This window comes from Xiphophorus maculatus, chromosome 23 (genome assembly GCF_002775205.1).
Source record: "Xiphophorus maculatus strain JP 163 A chromosome 23, X_maculatus-5.0-male, whole genome shotgun sequence".
Taxonomy (NCBI): domain Eukaryota; kingdom Metazoa; phylum Chordata; class Actinopteri; order Cyprinodontiformes; family Poeciliidae; genus Xiphophorus; species Xiphophorus maculatus.
The window spans coordinates 7032106-7047079 of record NC_036465.1 but is presented as its reverse complement, the minus strand read 5'-3'; the positions used below and the strand labels follow the sequence as shown (position 1 = coordinate 7047079).

General features: G+C 36.8%; 1 protein-coding gene across 9 annotated transcripts in view; it reads left to right on the top strand.

Annotated features, from left to right (window-relative positions):
- The window catches only part of dlg3 (discs large MAGUK scaffold protein 3), a 119041-nt gene that overhangs the window by 89354 nt on the left and 14713 nt on the right, over positions 1-14974 (top strand). The gene's annotated exons all lie outside the window — the stretch shown is intronic.

The window sequence follows — 14974 nt, the reverse complement described above, 5'->3', positions numbered from 1 at the left end:
GTTATGTTATTATGAAGTATCTCTGCTCATTGTTGAGTAAAATGTCTGGATTTTCTACACATTGAATGAAAATCAAATGTTATAACCAAAAATTCACCAGACACAGACACACACCTGCAGTTTTTCTTAAAGTTTTATAAGTTTCTTACTGAAAGATACAAATTTTTCTTTTGCCTGACTTTATTTTTTGTTACTTATTTGAACTATTGTAATTTAATCCCTAAAATACCAAAATTTGGGTGTGCCGTGGTGACGTCGGGGATAGCGCGACCCATGTTTGGAGGCCTTGAGTCCTCAATGCAGCCGTCGCAGGTTCGACTTCCGGACCCGACGATATTTGCCTCATGTCTTCTCCCCCCTCTCCTTCCCCTTTCCTGTCAGCCTACTTTCATATAAGGGACACTAGAGCCCACAAAAAGACTCCCTGGAGGGGTAAAAAGTAATAATAATAAATAAATTTACACTTCAATTTACATACATACATATATTGATTATGTAATTTTTTAAATAATTGATTAATAATTTGATCAGTTACTCAGTATGTGAGTAGACTTTTTACCAAATACTTTTTTTCTCGTACTGGAGTGATTTTTCAGATGGCTGCTTTTTACTTCTACTTAAGTAAAAATATGTTGAAGTAGTTATGCTCTTACTTGAGTAATTTTTTATGAACTCTGCCCACCTCTGGAAGTATCTCAACTAAAGGAACAACAAAAGTTGAGTTTTACATCTGCCTTCACATATGTGGGCGAAGTTCCCATCAAGCATCTACTGCTGTCCGAGGACCCAGTAGTAACTGAAGGTTTAGGTGTCAAATACCAAATTACCGTGGCTTCTCTGAAACGGAAATGTTACCAGGTCGACACACGTAAACTATACGTCTCACCTTTCAAGATGTCTGAACGGCTGCAATCACATTAAGAGATTTTCAGATGCAGCAGTAAATGTAGCTGGGCGTACAATATGGTCAGCTGTTCAGAGCGACCTGAAAAATCCAAATATTAAATACTATTTTACTTAAAATGAAGCTAAAGGATAGCCTTGTTTAGATTAAGAATGCAAAATTAGATAAACATTTTTTTAAGAATTTGATGTTGAGTTGAAACATGCTAATTCCCCTTATATTGTTTTTTGTGTACTCTTGAGTATCTGGTTTTGTCGCGACCAAATGGTGAAATGTTTATTACTATGAGGAAATGACAAACCAAAAATCCAGATTAGCAGGCTTGAGAAACAATCAGGCAAACTAACCAATGCCTTTGTAAACATACGTCAAAGTTTTTTCCCAGCTCCATCTTTTCCTTGTTTGCTCATAAACATATGGGAAGTTTACGAAGGACAAACGATCAGCACAAAGTGTCCGCAAAAACATAAGCAAAGGCCAAGTCAGATTAAAGTGTTTATTAGATATTTTGAGTTGTGTGAGAAAATCTTTCAGTGAAAACTAAAGACCACAGAGGTCTGGGATGAAACGTTTCTGTATGAGGTTTGGTTTCAGTGTGACTTAATTATCCATCTGAATGAGATCAAACTCCAGCTGACAGGGGAAATTACCAACACCGTGCATGCTGCAGTGAGGGCTTTCACAGCCTCGCTCCACCTGTAGGAGATGCTGCAAGAGGAAAGTCATGCTGCCAGTTCATGGCAGATATGGTTGCCTAAAGACCGAGCATGCTTTCTGCCGAGTTCACACAGCAATCTGCCGACAAGCCAGAGGAAATACGGAGGTAGAAATTCTCTGTTTTAAAGTTCAAAGTCGTGCCACACTGATGCTGAATAATTACTCTTATTTCCCAACTTTTAATGTTTATTGACCAACAATCCAGCAGCTCAACTGATTGTATCTGAGTTGGACAGAACATGCGAGAGCAGATTTACTCTGTAATGAAAACAGAAGTCATGTCACTGATACTCACCTTTCTTCACAAGTTGTTCATGCTTGAAAGCCTTTTAATATGCTTGAATTACAACAGTAATGTAAAGAATGTGGGCAAAAATTCCTCCATAGTAATGGAAAAAGACTTGCAAACACTCGATGCTGGTTGTTGCCTCACAAGCAGAAAAACCAGTTATTCGGTTTGAGAGGCAATTACTTTTTCACACATGGACTGATTGGGTTTCTTCTCTTTTTATAAATTAATTCCTCATTTAAGAATGTTGACGTTTGCATTTATTGTAGTTGTGTTATCTTTGATTATCTGAAAGTTTTTACCAAAGTCAGACAAAATTTGTAAGGAGGCAAATATTTTTCCATGCGACGTATAACAAATTAGAAGTAAAATATCTTGATGTCATTTTTTATCCTCATTTAAAGTTTATTAAGGTATCAAGTAGAGTTTGCAAATGCAAACATGTCTTTCTTTAGACTAATTAGAGTTTGTTTATCATTTCATGCTGCAAATATTTTCATGCATTCATTTTATTTTTCCTCATTTGCTCTACGGTTATCACTGAAAATGATACATAATTAGGTGATTAAGATCCTGGATACGAAGGCTTGTGGGTCACATTACTGTCGTTTTCTTAAGAAACCAAATGTGATGAACTTTGAAAGTGCCATTAAATTTTAGAACCTCATTCAAATTTTAAAATGTTCACATGGTACGACACCTCGAGTGTTTAGCGACCTTTCAGTTCCACTTAGAGCTGCTGCTTCAGTGGAAATTGTAAGAAATTGTTAGAAATAGTCATATAAATGATATCTGGCTGAATATTTTGGTTTTGTATCATTGGACTGAATCAGTGATAGGTGTTGACTCTGCGTTGTATATGCAATTTAAATTTTGTGCAATAATCTTTGTTTTCATGTAAGTAAAAGCCCAACTTTGGACAGACATTGCAAAAAAGCTTTTTTTAACAATGTAAAGTGTAAATTTATTCTGTTGAACACACACTCCTACGAAGATAAACCAAAAAAACTAAATAAATAAATAAAATAAAAATAAATAAGCAAGCTGATTTGATCTATATTTAAAAAATAGCTATCTTAATTTTGTGACTTTTATTTTGTAAATATGTGATCTGTGTTTATTATTTTTAGGGTCATCAGAAAGGTCAAAAACAAACAGCTTGAAATAATAAATGAATGTTGCACCTGTGGAAGTTTATAATTTTCTCTTTTAAGTTCAAGTATTAAATAATAAAAGAATAAAAGTAAAAATGATTAAGGTTCCCCTGTGCCCAAACCCCCCTCTGTCTTACTGACACCACTGCATTTTTGTTAAAATTGCTTGTTCTTGTTGTTTTTTCATTTCATTTTGACATATTGCTTATTTTTAAGAAAATACATTCAAAACATCTTTTAAAACTATCGCTTTATCAACTTGGAAATGATTAATTATCTGAGTGGTGTACTGGTTATGTTTATTTAATTACATTTACTTGAGTAACTTTTTTTGAAAAATGTACTTGTAAGAGTATTTTTATTACTCCTAAAAGCATTACTTGAGAAAAATTTCTGGATGCTCTACCACTGAAAAACAAGCATGTTTTAACCAGATATTCACCAGACACCGTGCAGTTTTTGTTAAAGTTTCATACACTTTATATTGAAAGAAACAGATTTTATTATTATTATCATTATTTGTTACTTATATGAAATACTGTCATTTTGGTCCTTAAAATACCAAAATTTCCACTTACCTTTATATTTTGATCTATCTCATGTAATTTTTTAAATATTGGTTAATAATTTGATCAGTGACTCAGTACTTGTGTAGACTTTTTACCAAATACTTTTTACTTGAATAATTTCTTGTACGGCTAATTTTTACTTGAGTAAAAATATGTTGAAGTAGTGCTACTTTTACTCGAGTACAATTTTTGGGTACTCTACCTCCGTCTGTTAATTAGCCAAAGAATGTGTGTGAACAGCTTTACTTCCTCGTTGCATTGTGGGAAATGTAGGATCTACTATGGCAGGCTCTCAGCTGGCCGAGAAGACATTCTCCAGCTTTTCTTTTTAGAGGCAGCTCTTTTAAAAGTTGTCTAACCTTATATTAAAGTGTGGTTCTGGGTGGGTTCGGCGGGCCGTGGTCGTGCAGTCAGGTGTACCCGGTTCTGCTACCCGGCTAGCAGGGGCGGTGTTTCGGATAGGTCGGTTGCAAGGTATTCAGGTTCAGGGGCGGGCTCCTGTATTAGCAGGCTGAAGAGTTGAGCCAGATCCAAGGCGGGTAAAATAATACCTCCCGTCCGCCCCTGTTCAGTCTCCGAGCCCCAGACGAGAAGTTTGTGGACACAAACCCGGGGCGGCGATGGGAAGGAGACTCTAACCGGGCTCTTCTCCCACCGAGGCACCGGAGGAAAGTTTGAATGCGCTCACGGTGAAGGTGGAAAGCGGCAAACTTTATCGGTCTCTCCCCGGCGGTGTGGATGGGGGATGGGCTCGGATACAACAGCAGGAGCAGCAGCACTACCGAAGCCGCATGAAGTCCCTAATGGCTGGATAAAGAAACCACCGGTTGCCCCAGCGAAGCAATAACCACGCTTTGACCGAACCGAGGTGAGCCGAAGAGGGAAGAGAGTCGAGAACATCAAGCCTTGGAATCAGGAACAAACTCCGTGAGTGGAAATGCTCGTTTTACCTGTTATTGTACTGGGGACGTTTCTCACTAACCTGTAGTTTTAATACTGACACGCCTTAAAAAAAAGCTCATATTTCAGGTATCTGAGCGTTATTGTAGAGAAGAGAAAGTTTAACCTTCATTTTTATCCTAGCATTTGACAGCCTCAGCCTTACTGAAGATGCCAGCGCCAGCCATTACCTGAATCCGTCTCATTTTATGACCTAATTTTAGTTATCTGATGATTTTAAAAACAACCTGTTCCCATTGGGTTAAGACAGTGGAGTCACGTTACAGTTATAAGCAGCAGAAGCCATTCAACAGTTATCCTCGTGTAACTTTAACCTTTAGGTCACAGGTGTGGTCAGACAGGTGAGTGTTTGATGACCTCACCTGTAGGTTGTAAACTTTACATCTTGACGTTGTATGACTTTTATTTCTCCACCTTACCACACTAAATGCTGACCGAATAAATTACAGGAGCTGCTCACTTTTCTTTCTTTCTTTTTTTAAAGTTTATTCACCAAAATGGTTCCACCAGCTTTGCCCTGCATTGCAGCTGTCTGGGCGCATTCAGGCCTCTTTCTGTTCTGTGTCGGTGTATCCAAGCATGTTGTGGTGATACTGTAACACTACAGAGGATATTGTGAGCTTTACATCTTGGCTAGGCTTTCAGATTTAGACTATGTGAGGAATGCAAAAGGGCATAAGTTGTAGCATGCTCTCTCTCGCACTGTAACTCTTTCTATAAAAACTACCATCAGATGTCAAATAATGTACATGTTGAGCTTAAAAACGCCACTGACTGAAATTAAAACTGACAGGAGTGCAGTTTGGATTGTTCTGGTCTTAAAACAGATAATGCATGTTCACACTTGGCTCTGAGAGATGATGTTGTCTTGCATGCCAAATCAGTCGGGCAGAATCTTGAATAATTATGCGGCTAGTTAAAGGGGAGCTTTGTCTTCCATACCAAATGATCCTGCTGTCAGCTCTGTGCCCTCTTTGTTACTCAGTGAAGGACTTATCTGCTAGTGTACAGTCCTTAACTACTCTGGACCAACATGCCAAGTGCTGGCAAATGATTGACTTCCTGCATCCCCTCTGGTGATCTGTGCCCAGCAATTCTACTGGCATCTTAAAGGGAGTGTGTGACATGTTGTTCATTTAACTTTGGAGCAGAAGGAACCCCCAATGAGCTGTACAGGGACGAGTCAATCAGAGGGGGGCGAGTGGAAGATGAGTGCTAGTTAATGCCAGGCAAAATGCCTGCAGAGTTTCCTCAGAGGCCAGGAACTGGGCATCCATGGATCTTTGATCGAAGGCCAACTCTGTTCGCTAAGAGGGGCCGCAGTGCAAAATACAGGCTCCAGCAAGAGGCCTGCCTGGGTGTTGGTGGCTTTCTGCAACCTTAAAGCTACAGTATGTAACCTTTATATAAAAAACATGCTTTTTATTTGTTACAACTACCACCATGTTGTGACAGGATTATAATCATCTAAAAAGATCCAGTTTCTCCTCTTCCTCCATGTGCTGCTATTGCCGTCTGAAGAAATGTACAAAAACCAAAAACAACCAATCAGAGCCCAGAGGAGTGTCTTAGCACTGTTAATCTACCTTATGAATGGTTGCTAAATGTGCTATTGGCGGAGAAACAACTCGTGTGTATCCGCTGTCATTGGTGGCCATGCTAACTCGCCTTAGCATTCACAACAAGCTCTGCTGTGGACGGGGGGCCTTAGTGCCATGATTGACGGCACTAAGACCCGCCTCCTGGCTCTGATTGGTTGTTCCTAGTTAGCACTTGATGAAGGCAGAGTAACTCAACTTTTTCACAGATTATCTGTCTTATACCAAACTGTCACAGCAAAATGACAGTTCAACAGATATGTAAAAATAAAAGTTATATACTGCAGCTTTAACAATCCAAAGAGCCATTTTTGGCATTATTCCAGTGAAATAAAACTAATTTAGAGTTGCAAATGTTTACTATAGAAAATGATTTAATTTTAAAGAATCAAAATTTTATTTCTATTTTTTTATTTTAAAAACACATTCAGACTTGAAAACCTTTGCAAAGAGAGGGTACATACATCTGATCTTGATATAACTAAAGAAAAACAACAACCTATAGACAACAAAACAATGGAAAACTACTAAAATATGCTTTTGTTTATGTCCCTATATTTAGAAACTTCAGTCATTTATCATTTTTATCTAAAGCCGCAGGTTGCGACCTCTGATTAGACCATCATCTGCTCTTTAAATTTCCTAAAAAATAAAAAAGCGGCTTGTATATGTGCATACTGTTATGTCACACCATGAAAGAATGTAATTGCTCCAAGTCTCTGGATGTTGTAAATGGCAGGAGTAGTATGGAGGAAATGTGTCACCCTCATTAAACTCACAGCACTGTGCATCTGAGACCTTTGCAAACACATTTAAGCGAAGTTGATCACACGCCGTCTGCAATGCACTATACCATGGAGCATTAGCATCGACTAGCTTGACTATCCTTGAGAACATTGCACTTTCTCACATTACAAGCACACCCCCCCCATCCAGTGTTGCCTAACCGGATCAAACCAGAAGCCTCCGTCCCCCAAAATAAAATATAAAAGCTGTACAACTAATGAGGGCACACAGTGGGAGTGAGATACAGATTAGTCCCAGTTTCCATTAGCTGTCTTTTTTTCTTTTTCTTTTTTTTCTTCCTGTGGGTCACTCCTAAAAATACAGACCAGCTCCGGAGTGTTAATTGATATAAGGAACCTGGATTTCAGTGTCATAATAATTGTAGTCACTCACTACTGCACCACTTCAAAGGTGTTCCTGTTTAATGAATCATTTATGCAGGACTTATCACCAGTCAAGAATGCATCAGTCAACAAAATCATGCAGTACTTCATGTGTTTTCATCTGAGGAGGGAAGGACCTTCTCCTTTTTAAAACTGTTGTCAAAACAGTGTGTTTGTTTTGGTAGAGAAGTCACAGAAGCTGGTCTGATCATTTGGGAAACTATGGTTCTCCAAGTGAGGTGATATATCTTTAAAACATGCATCTTTTTATGGTTGAAATGCTTCCACAGTTCAAATGTAACAGAATTTACCCACATGGGGTTTATTGCTAAATAAACACTAGCAATATTCCCATGAAGCTGTTGGAGGAACTTGGGACAGTGCAAAGCACAAGAACATACTTTGCTTTGTACAAAGCTAATTATGTTTAAAGTCCCTCATTAATGATTTTCTGGACAGAAATACAGTGTTCACAAAACAATGCTTGTGGACTTGAATTTATTTTGAATAACATGAACAACTGTGAGCTGAACAGTGTTGCAGTTCTTGGAGTAAGACGGTTTTGGGTTTGAATCTTTCTAAAGTGTCATTTCCATGTTGTTGTTTTTTTTACAAAGTGTTATTTTTATCTGGGCACGTCGGCTGCCTCCCACAGTTAAAAAATAAAACTCTTGGTTTCTACTGTTTACTCTGAAATTGTCTGTATATTTAAGGGTAGTTAAATGCATCTAGGCTGATTACATCTCAGTGATGCAACAAAGTCTGTCCAAATTCAAAGGCTCTTCCAAATGCGTTGAAGAACGGGTTTGTACCTCATTAAACCAACTGCACACATAGAGCTGTAAAATATTTATTTGAAAGCAGGAAATGATGAGAATTATAGTACTGGATTCTATTGCTGAGATCCAATCCCCCTCTTCTCATCTGGGATTAGACATCATTCCCAGCTTTGATTCATGAGACAAATTGGAAGCAGAATAATTTAATCCTCCTCTTTGCAATGAGCAAGATATTAGCTGCCTCTCATCTGTGATTAAGGTGCGACTTTCTGGTGTCACAGGACGTCCATGATTTCGTTGGGCCCATTCCACCCACTTTGTTTAGCACTTCTGTGATTTCATGTTTGGTCTTGCGGAAGAGTGTGAGAGGGATTTGCTGTGTCAGGGAAACATTTCTAACGTGGGATGTTGTATGTTGGCTCCAATGTGGGCACTACAGTTAGGCTTGTCACAATAAATTTTGCTGGATAAATTGTCCCAGAAGTTATTGCGATAAACAATAATATTGTTGGTTTTCAGACCATTTTCAAGTAATATAATGGTAACGGAATAAAAATAAATAAACTTCAAATTCTCATGAACTGGAACTGGAAGACATTTAAGTATTTAACATTTAACAGAAATAACAAATTAAATTAATTATGAAGTCTTGGTAAAGAAAATTGTCCTTAAAAATTGCCTAAAAGCACCAGACTGAAGACTTTTGTCATCAAATTTTTGGTAGAAAGAGAGAGAAAAAGGGGAAAACAAATTATGCAAATGGAAATTGAGTTTGTCTTAATTTATCATGCGACAGGCTCATCTTTAGTCCAAAAGCCCTTGTTCTTAACATCTGGTTTGTTCAAAATCTTTCACAGCAAGTTGCAGTGGACTACTTGGGTAATTTTCTGGTTAATAGAAAAATATATAGCAAGCTGTTGCTTTTCCTGCTGAACATCAAGACTATTGACCTTTTCCAAATTTTGCTTTAAAGAAAAATGACATTAAATCATCCACATCCCAATTGCAATGCATCCATTAATAGAATTTGTTCTCCACCAGTCATGTACATCATTTATCCAATAATGTTCATGGATCCAACAAGCTGCAATCCAGTATTATTGAAAGCAGTCTACTGAAGGCAACCAAAGCAAACAGGATCCAGCTGAGTGAATAAATAGATTTTAACACTGTAGAAGTATTGAAACACATATGTCTGTGTTATGGTTGGTTGTTTTATTTAATAACTGCCGAGATGTAATCTTGAAATACAGAAAAGTTTCAGATTTATTCTGTCAAATTCAGCCAAGGCAGGAAGAAACATAGTGAACCAGTACGAGGGCTTAAACCACATTTTTAACCCATTTATTCGTATTAATGCCTCCATAACTTCGAGTTTAGTGTGTTGTAAAAAACTAAATCTTTTGTTGTTCTGCTGATCTTTTTGCTAATATTTTTCAAACAACTCTGCAGCTTTCTGCTCATAAAAATGTTTCTAACTAAAAAGTCCATTCCTCAGTCGTAAAGAGAGGAAAGAGACTTTCACTGTCAACATTAAACACAGCTCACGCCTGGTGATGATTAGGTTTAATGCTATCATGAGCTTAACCCTCGCATCATCCTTATCAAATCTTCCCACTACAGTACAAGGCAATTCTGCTAATAAAACTACTCCTACTGAACAGTTTGTCACATGGCTGATAAAGGCCGACTGATACTTGAGCGAAAAATGACGAATGTCTCATTTTTAGGGTTATAGATAACTTGAATAATTGCTATTGTTTTGTTTCTACAGTGCAGGGAGAGTTGTTTGCATTACTGTAGCTGCACATGTTTAATGTTTGCATGTAGACAAATAGTTGATACAGGTAATGTGTTATATTCCTATGATTGTCAAGGTGTGATCCTCAACCAACAATAATTTTTTAAATCAACTATTCTGACGTTTAATCTGATAAAAAAATTGGCACATTCAGCAGATTTTTCATCTAACCGCTTAAACCATTTTTATACGATATTAGAAATGCATTAAGATACAAATAAATGAATAATTCATTTTTTTTTAATAAGAAAATAAAAAAATTCTTGCCTAAATGCAATAACATGGCATTCCTTTAAAGTATGTAGAAAAGGATGCAGCTGCACCAAAACAAACACTTTCAATAATGTGATTAACCAATTAATAATTGTATATCAAAAGGTGCTTAGTAGGATTTTCTTTTTACAGAATCCAAACCAGGTGAAGCAACTTAAGGAGTTCTGGCTAAAACATTTTTACAGACAGGTTTTTCTTATCTAAAATTAAAAATGTAAATATATATTTTTTACAGGGTTGGCTTAATTACTGCTCTGAATATGTTGATCTATGAGCAAATGGCTTTTTTTTTTGAGTCTGTGTATGATTAATCGATGACTAAATTGTTTGAAAATTATTTCAATAACCGATTTATCAGATTAACCATTTCAGCCCCGATGCTCAGTTGCCTCCTTTACCTTCTGCATTACACTGACATGATGAATTTCTGTATTTATGCTGAACTCTTGCAGTCCTCCTGTGGTCTGGAAGGAGGATGTCATTGTTACCAGAAAGGTGTGGCGGCTGTTTGTGCTTATCTTCTGATTACCGCTTCAACTTTCTGCTTCAGCTTAAAACTGATTGCATCGCTCTTTTTTGCTCCTCCTGAATTTCCACTATTTAGATGAGTCATTTGGACGTAAATCACCACCTGTGCATCTGATTGCACTTGTTCTGTCTCGCTGGGAGAGCTCTGAGGACGAGCTGTCAGGTTGGTGGTGTTGTGAAGGAGGGATTTTAATGGAGCTGCCTTTTATTCAGCGACTCCCCGTCTTGTTCTGCGGTCCCTCTGCTCCCCAGCAGCTGCTTCACGTGATCTGCTCCCTGCTCTCCTGTGCCTGAAAGCCAGTTGGACGCAGCTGAATGGCTGCTTCCGCCTGTGCAGCCCCATTTCAAGGAGTGCTAGATGGTTGCTGTTGGTTACAGCCAGTCAGGCAGTGTCTGGTTACCTCACCTTGCAGCGTCACTCTGTTGCATTGTTAACCCTTTGAGCAGAGAAAAGGGTGGAGAGCCGTGGCAAGGCCTGGAGTGGATCCGTGTTTGCTTTGAGAGCGCAGTAGGTTTCAGCAGGGAGTGATTTGGGCCTTGTTTTTGCACCTGCTCGGTGTTTTCCAGGAGCTTGGGACTAACTTCTGCTAAGTCATCTGTGTGGTCATGAAGTGTTTGCTTTGATCAGGCTACTTTGTCTTTGCCTGATAGAAAATTTACTTTGATCTCAGGTGGCTTACAAGAAATATTTCCTGCTTTCAGCGATTGAAGCAGTAAGATAGTCGGCTAATTACAATTAAGACAGGTATACTTGTTGCATTGTTTTGATGATGTGGTCTCTTCCAGTCAAATCCAGCAATTTAAAAATGCCACAATGTTTGGCAGTCTTGTCTGGAAGAGTGTAATGCAGATCTGATTACCGCAGTGTTTCCACCAGAAAACCCACCTGGTTTTAGGGGCACCAGAAGAGTCATCCAGCAGCCCACCCAGGCTTGACATGATAACAAATTTTGCTGGACAATAAATCGTCCAAGTAGTTAAGATGAACAATAATATTGTTGTTTTGAGAACATTTTCAAGTAATGTAGTAGTAATAGCATAAATGATGCAAGAACATATTCTTGATATCAATGAAATAAAAATTTTAAAAGTATTTAACACTGGAAAAGGGAAGACGTTTTAAATATCCAAAACAGATAAATAAAACAGGAACAACAAAAAACGGGCATTGAGGTCTCTAACAAAATTGTCCTTCAATAAAAGGGCTAGTTGAGACCAAAGCACCACACTGAGGACTTTTGTCTCCCAGATTTTGGTAGAAAGAGAAAAAGGAAAAATTATGCAAATTGAAATTATTGAGTTAATTTTAATTTATCATGGGATTCATTAATTTATTTCTTATTGTGACAATAAGCAGGCACACCGTGTTTTTGAGTTTAAAAAAACATTAAAGTTTACAGGAAACTTTAAAATATCACTATATTATTGTTATTGGAAAACATTATTAACACATAAACACCAGCTATAAATTCTTAAACAATGCAAACATAAAAAAATACAATTAAAATAAATATTAAGCTTTCTCATCCTAATTCAAAGGTTTTTTTGATTGTTTATCCGTGACTTTGCTAGCTGAAGTTGTTGGCGTGTAGACCGGTAAAGACAGGAAGTGGTTACGGCGTGCCGGTGAATAAAAAGTCACCTGACCTCAGTCTCCCTTGTAGTTCACAAACTGACCTGTTTCCGTCGTGCTTCCAACCGTTTCACCAAAGAGACTCTTTTTCTGTCACTGTTGCTGGTGTACAAAAAAGAACTATAATCAATAAGCAAATAATCCTCAACCTTGTGACCCACCACGTTTATAATACACTGGGTGAGTAAAATATGTTTTATTGCAACTTTTATCGTCATCGCAATATTTACTAATTTAGTCTCCGTCACAAGATCCAGTTTTATGAGTCTTTGAAACTCATAAAAATGGATCTCAGACCTAAGAGAGGAAGTTGTTCTTGAGTCGCATTTTGGTATAAATGTTTCTTACACCAATTACAACGCATACAGTTTTGTGAATACAGGTAATTTTTTATTTTCTTAGAAAAAATGCTACATTCCCACCTTGTTTGACCAGTCTGTTGTCACTCAGTGTCTTGAAAGATTACATTTTAAAATGGATAAGGAGCAATATTTGTTTTTGTGGCAGTTTAGTTACCTAAAAAAAGACTGAAAATAATTTTTAAATATTTTTTTCTATTATTTTACTGGTATATAATAAATACCATAAAATATTGTGAAAAGATTTACTCAAATAGCAACAAGCCAATCACATTGCAACAACCTTGCATCATTCTATGAGATGTGCAATATGGCTTAAGTTGTATTGTGATATTCTGTGGCATTTACTAATATAATGATAAAAGTCATGATATAAAGGTTAAAGGATTTTGCTTGGGTTTGACTGCATTCCACTGCAAACTTATACAATCACAAATGCTGATGTCGATTTAAAACTCAGTTTACTGATTATTACATCAGGTACTTCAAGAGTACAGAATATTTTTATTGCTAGGTGGTGCATAATAACTGCATTTAATCATATTTTAAAGTATTTTGATATTTATTGTTGCTCACATGTAACCAATACTTGGGACAACTGTAACAATATTTTTTTTAGCAAACATTATCATTTAATCATGTCAAGTGTGTCTTAATGATAAATTAAATTTCTCATTACAATAAAATGAGGATACAACAGTTGTCCGTCTCTATTCAGGACTCAACGATGTCCGTCCTTTTGTCACCAAAATGTACCCATCTTCTGATTGCTACTTTCTGCAGATCAACATTTCTCTAACTGGCCTCAAACTGGCTTGTCGAACATGACCAGTAGTTCATTGTGTTTTAACGGCTTCCACAAGTTGGTGGAACGAGATCCTCCTGATAAAAACCTGCTGGGATCCCATCATGTCACCATGGACCAAAAATCTCCTCAGGAATGTTTTTTAACTTGCTCAGTCTGTGTCGCAATCAGGGGCGGATTTAGAAGGACGTGGGCCCCGGGGCTAAAGCAAGTTTTGGTCCCCCACCCACACAAAGTTTTGGGGTTTTTTTCACCCGAATGCAAATTGTATTATACTGATTGATGAATAGGTAGGCCTTCATTAGTTTATATGGATATTCAGGTTAACACAACCACTGTCTGATTTCTCTGTGTTGTTCCTGAAAATGAATTATGACATAATTTTATGTGTTTAATATCATAACGAATATAATCAATAACATATCTAGTGGTGTGGCCGGTTTTTTTGGTTTGTGATATATTTTGGAAAATGTTGAAGGAACAGTTTTTCCGGTTTAAAATTTAAAATCTTTCAGTAAGTTTTAATCTTGATTGGAGTGTTAATGTCACAGCCTTACATTTTTGTCTTATTTTTATTTATGTTATCGACTATCGGTTATTGATGTTTGGAATTAGAAAACTGACAGGTATTGGTTTCAATTTTTTTTTAAAAGTTGTGCATCTCTATTGCTCATTTAGGTAACTATATCGCTATGACTGCACAGAGGCACAGTGGAGCCTCACCTGTTGGGCTGTTTAGTAACAGATTATGCTGTCGATTATTCTGACAATCAATTAATCTGTAAAAAAAGATGTGTCAAATTCCACTAATTTTTTTAACCACTAAATCTCTTTTATACAATATATAAATACAGTAAACGATGTCGGTAAACAAATCAATTCCCTTTTTAAATGAAGAAACTAAGCGTTTTACTGCCTAAAATGCAATAATAACGTATCATTTCTTTTGTGAATGCTTGAAAAATTTGTAGCTAAAAAATACTTCTAACTTCAAAATGTGAAAAGCTGAGCTCTCTCTGTATGACTTACCATCAATACAGTGCAGGGCTAATCTGTTTTTCTTTTATCATTTGTATTTTTTAAATGTGGATTAACCAATTAATTGAATAGAAAAAGGTGCTTTATAGGAGATTTGTTTGTACAGAATTTGAACCAGGAAAAAGTTCAACTATGCCACTTACGGAGTATTGGGTAGAGCATGTTTGCAGATAAAGGAGGGTTTTTTTAAGTTTTGTTTGTTTTTTCTTAAAATGTATTTTGCATTTAAAATATATTAAATGCAAAATACATTTTGTACATAATTGTGCAACTGACTTGTACAATTTTGGTTTACTGCTCTGATTATATTGCTTTTTCAGAAAATGTTTCTTTTTGGAGTTTGTATTCTCCAGTTATGATTAATCAATTACTAAATTAGTTGACAATTAATTTTGATA